The following is a 6,045-nucleotide window of genomic DNA, read 5'->3' as shown; positions in this document are numbered from 1 at the left end:
AAAAAAAAAAAAAAGTCCCGGCTTACGCTCTGCCTCGAACAAAAGGGCGCATTTTGGCAACTTGAATACTAGCATGACTTCTCATAAAATGAGCACAATGGAAGAGTCGCCAGTTAAAGAGCAATACGCAGAACGTGCGCGCACACACGAGAACCAAGACATATAACTGAGGGGGAAAGAAAAGCGCGCGGGTGCATTCTGAAAAAAAAAAAAAAAAACATGTTGAGGGTATTTAGCACATAAATGTCTCCGCTGTGTTGTGTGTGCATAGTTTGATGTAACTCTTTGTTTTCGTAAATGCGTCAGGTAAACAGAACACCATTCGATTCCAAGAAACAATCAGCAGTAATAAAGACTGCTTAGGATTGCGTTTACCTTGTTCTACCTTTCGTTTTCCTCGTCTGAGCTACGCAGATTCTACTAATAATTGAAGGTACTACATATCTTACGTAGATATCTTACGTACGAACAGCCTTGTGAAAATGCGCCCAGAACAGTCGCGTTTCAAGCAAGCGCTTCAACGCGCCGCGTGCGATACGAAATGAAGCGGCCGGGAGTAAGTGGCTTTTAAAAATAAGAAAAGAAGATAAAAGTGCAGTACCGTAACTGACTCTCGCTGGGAGGTCACGGGAGCGGCCACACGCGGCCTAGAGGGATGTGCGAGGAGGAAACGGCGCGGAGAGGAGGAGTTTTGCTACCTTTGAAAAATACAGGGACCTTAGCACCCCATGGCGATTCGGGCCTGGGCAAACGTAACGTTGGGGCGAGGGTACCGCTCCACCGACCGCTAGCCCCTATCCGCAGTTCTGTGCGGTATGCCTTTGACAAGTGTCATAGCGGTGTGCATTAAGATGCGTGCCTCGACTTCCTATTATATTCTGCGGCATTTTTATTGCGATAGCAATTATATGGACACTTCGACCGCATTTCTGCCGTCGGCGTCGCCGTGAGGTTCCGTATAGCTAAAATCTTCGCCGCGCGCCGTATGCCCGAGCGGGGACGCGGCCTATCACGGAGAGCGAACGCACTCAATCTCCCACGCGCAAGCAAGGAAGCGGGAAGTCAGCGCCGGAGGGAGCGGGGGGGGGGGGGCGCACTTCTACTCTGCGAACAACCGCGCTCGTCGCTCGCCCGCACCATCTCTTATCTCCACACGGCTGTTACCTTTCTATGCGCTGTGCATTCGCCGCTCAGTTTCCCTTGAAGCGATAGACCGCACGATACGCCCGCTGCGGCGTATGCGCTTGCTGCCAGCGTTTTGACAGTCGTTGTGTGCAGTCATTCAGTGTGATCTATTCATGTTTGTTTGTGCGCGCTCACAACACGCTTGTTCATTCAGTTAGTAATAGTCGGGCCACATTTTCCAACGCACGTTAAACATGCAATGCTGCCCGGATTGGCAGTGCAGCGCTACAGGTGTGTCCCTTCGCACGCGCTGCCTACGGGAAGCGCTTCTCATCAACACCACCGTTTCACACGCGCCTTCTCGTGGTCATCGAGCCTCTCTTCATGTCGGTCTACTTACGCCGCAGCACACCTGCTTACTTAATCAGCTCATGTTTACTACAATTCATATTGCTACCAAAGCCGCTCACCTTACTTCGTATGACATTGCTGTGTTGCTATCGCATTCCTTGCTTCGCCCTTAGGGCGAAACCACTTTTTTTGACGCTTTCTATTTGGAACAACTGTTTGCCACGAGCTGTTCATGTGCACGAACTACTTCGGGAACACGGGTCTCGGGCAAACCTATTTTTTTGCGAAGCTCTTCGCGTAATCTGTGCTACATTGGGACGCTAATATTAAGAAGTTGCTGTATCGGAGAACACGTTCATTGTATTTCTGCCCCCCCCCCCCCCCCCCCCTGTGAACAGGAAGCTTTACCTCGGGATATCCTCTCTACATCATCATCAACATCATCAACAGCCTATATATATTGTACTGTGAAATAAGGAGCAGTGGGGATGTGGCTATGATAGAGAGAACGACGACGAGGGAGATAAACCTTGTTTCGGTGCTCGATCAGCTGTGCTGCCTCTCGCTGCTTTATCGTTGCTCTCGCTCCTAGTCGCGAACGCTGACTTCCCCAAGTGGTTCGCGACATTTGGTGGAGGTGCTGGGTCTGTTGCGAATCTGGAACTCCGAAGCCGGACGATCCCTGTCACATCTTCCATGCCTGAGGAGCCTAGTCCTACCGATCCACCCCTGGCGCCGCCTCCGGTCGTCTGTCCTGGTGCGCCACGCCAACGGGATCTTCCCATCTTCAATGGCACTGACGATCATGACGTAGAGGACTGGCTGTCATTGTACGACTGAGTGAGTACCCACAACAATAGGACTGACGCTGACAAGTTTGGTTACATACCATTCTACCTCTTTTGGGTGGCCCATCTTTGGTTCCGCAACCATGAGGCTGACTTTTCTACCTGGACAGAATTCCGAACGAAAGTTCAAGAAGTCTTCTGTCGCCCTGCTGTGCGCAAACTTCGGGCTGAACAACAGCTTCGCTGTCGTGCCCAACAAAAGGGCGAAAACTTTACCGGTTACATTGAAGATATAGTTGACATTTGTCGGCGTATCAACCCAGGTATGACCGAAGATGACAAAATCAAGAACATATTGAAAGGCATAGACGATGACGCCTTCCAAATGCTCTTGCCAAAGGATCCTCAGACGGTCAACGACCTGACAACGCTTTTCCAGAGCTATGAAGAGATACGCCAACAACGGCTTTCTACGCGCCGCGCTTCCACTCCGGACGTCGCGCTTTCAGCTCTGAGTGACGGTGTCAGTGCTACTTCTTGCACTCCAGAAATCTTCGACCAAATCAAGCAATTTGTACGAGAAGAAGTGGCACACCAACTCTATCTTCTGCCAGCCAGTCAATCGTCAGAGTCGCCCTTATTGTCTCCCGATCTCCGTCAGGTGATACAAGACCAGTCGCTAGCGCCGTACCACTTGCTCATCAACCGCGTCCTACGCCTGTTCCACTTACGTACGCTGCCGTTGTCGCAGATCCAAGGCATCCGTCTACAACTATTCAATCCAGACCTACCAGCGCCTTTCCCTCACCTCCGCAAGTAGCTGCAACATATGCACCTACAAGCAGCTACTGACCGCCACAGCAGCCCGTGCGCCCACCTCGCCAATATCTCCATCAGACTCAGCCCGCTGTTCTCAATCCATGGCGCACCCATGACAACCGCCCTATCTGTTATTCGTCCGGCCTGCCGGGGCATGTAGCACGGTTTTGCCGCCGGCGCGGATGGTATCCTTCGGATTCTCCGAGGGCACAAAGCAACGGTTTCGACTCTCCGTTCCGTTCCGCTACTGCCGCTTAGCACTTCGAAGCCTCACCTCCTGCTTCCTGAACCTTCCATACCCGTCGGTCTCCGTCGCCCCGTCGGCGTTCTCTGTCGCCGGTTGTCCATCGCCCTGAAACTATCCGAGAGGAAAACTAAGGAACGCAGTTCCGGAGGCAAGAACTGCGATTTCAACGAACTCGTCAAGACCTAATTTATTTCCTGCGAACGTCCTTGAAGTTTATGCAGAAGACATTGTCGTTAATGCACTTGTAGACACGGGAGCAGCAATATCAGTGATTTCGGACCAGCTTCGCTTTCAACTAAGAAAAGTCGGACGCCATATTCTGCCGTTTCATTACGTACAGCAAGCGCTGCACCGATTGAACCCTTAGGGAAGTGTACCGTGCGTGTTGTTATAAGCGACATTTTATACCGTGTTGAGTTCACTATTCTGCCCCGCTGCTGCCATGCCATGATTTTAGGATGAGACTTTCTGTAATCTCATCATGCCGTTATAGATTGTGCCCATGCTGAACTCGCTCTGTCGCCATTCGGCACCAACGTGTTTGATGATAGTGCTGACGCTTCCGCTCGTGTGTTCGTCACTGCCGACATGGAGATTCCTCCATACTCTGTCGCACTTGTTCCCGTTTCCTGAGTTGGGTTTTCCGACTCCACAGTTCTTTTCACGCTGTCTAAACTTGTTGCTCGCCGTCATCCCTTCTTGCTTCCTTTTGCCCTTCTTGCCATTCGACAAGGTTCCAGCACACTTTATGTCTCGAACCTGTTTCCTTGCCCTGCTAGCCTGCTCCACGATGAGTGTCTTGGTTATGCTGACGCAATCGAGCCAAGCTTCCTTTATGATGTGCCTGACGACCCGGCTTCTCCTCAGGTGGGCGCTATGGCCCTTCAAGTTTCTCCTCCGACGCCGCTGTGTGACCCAACATTTTTTCGGTGTATTGATCCCAAGCTCACTCCAGGTGAGCATGCCCAGATCGTCGATGTCCTTGACCGCTTTCGCACGTCATTCGACCTACAACAATCTCGCTTAGGCTGTACTTTCACTGTTGTCCATCACATCGACACCGACAACCATGCGCCATGCGCCGAGGTTTATGTCCCTCATCGTCGTTCTCTCTCTCATAGCCACATCCCCACTGCTCCTCATTTCACAGTACAATATTTATGTGCACTGCAGGACGAAGGCCTCTCCCTACATACATATGAACAAAGAAATCGCTTTTCTAGGCTTCCCACTTGATGATGACGTTTGTTGCTTTTAAAGGAACAAGGTAATACCCGATAACTGTAGGAAATATTTTTTATTAAGGAATCAATTATTTCATAAATGCTGTTGAATATCGCAAAACCTAAAAAATGCGAAGCTTCCAAATTTACTACAATACTCAGCGAAAACAAACAAACAAACAAACAAGCAAGCAAGCAAACAAACGATATCACAACTATCTAAAATTCACCTATATTGAACGATCTATTTATAAAGAGGCCAAATTTATGTCTTATACGTATACACCGCTCTGAAATGTACCACTAATTTGTGAGTAGAACTTTTGCAAAACGTTGGTAAGCAATATGTGACAAATTCACGTAAGCTGCCAGCTCATGTATAAAGTTCGTCCGTTTGAAACGATTTCACGGATGCTATTTGCAGAACTGATAGCTCTGTTTGGTTCAGAGTTACGGATTTGCGAACTATATGTGCCTGATTTTTTTTAACTTGCCTTTTTTCTACAATTATTTTTTTTGTAGAAAACTATAACTTATTAAAACAATATGCTTGGTACAGTCGGTAGAACTTAAGTATACCTTTTAAACGCAACGAGGTTTCATTAAAATTGTTTTAACGGTGGTCTGATAAAAGAATTTAAGTGTTTCAGGTGGACTTGAATTGAGAAATTGGCATTGTCTCTGAAGTAAAGCTTCTTAAAACTCCTCGCTGTCAAGAAATCAAATCGTTCGTAATTTGTTTCACTTGGGATGGTGCATCATTAGTTTTTGTACTTTAAGAATGACTATAAACGTGTGTGACCTTGCGAACAAATGTGAGTCACTTGTTTACGAACACATCTGGGTCATGCTGCAATAAAGGGAAACGTGATCTCCTTCAACGAATAAAACGTTAAGAATGTGCCATTGCAGCAAAAATTATAATACAAAATTATGACGCAAAGCTGGGAGCGGTAAACAAACTATATATAATGTGACTAAAATGAACAGTGACAAGAGTGAGCACCGGGCGGCGCCACACAGAAGATGCGATGAACGCATGCTCGAGAGGAAAATCGCTCATTCCTGGCGCCTGGAAGACACTACATAGAGTTAGTTGGCCTTTGGGAGCAATACGAGGAGCAAGCATAGACATTCGCGCCCATCACGCCTAACTCATGTTAGATTCGTCCCTTACAAATGAAATTAACCGCGTTTACGTCACTTACGTTTCTGCAAAGCGAGCTCATCCCGAATACGCATGCGCTCCGGGCGAATCCACCCCTTGAGAAATGCTATATCGGTGCCTGCGTGCTGCTGCAGTAAAATGAGCAGGTGCGCGTATTTTTTTTTTCCTGCGCACGGGGGATGTTGGCAGCGAACGGAGATGAGCTGCGCCCCAGGCGTCCCGTAAGCCTCCTGACTGCCTTCGCGATGTGATGCTCCAGACGTTTACGCGCATTCCCTAAAGGCGAATTTTCGATTCAGCGCACGCCTGGCGCATTGCGCGAAT

The sequence above is a fragment of the Dermacentor silvarum genome, chromosome 1 (assembly GCF_013339745.2).
Source record: "Dermacentor silvarum isolate Dsil-2018 chromosome 1, BIME_Dsil_1.4, whole genome shotgun sequence".
Lineage (NCBI taxonomy): Eukaryota > Metazoa > Arthropoda > Arachnida > Ixodida > Ixodidae > Dermacentor > Dermacentor silvarum.
Note: the sequence above shows the minus strand (reverse complement) of the source record.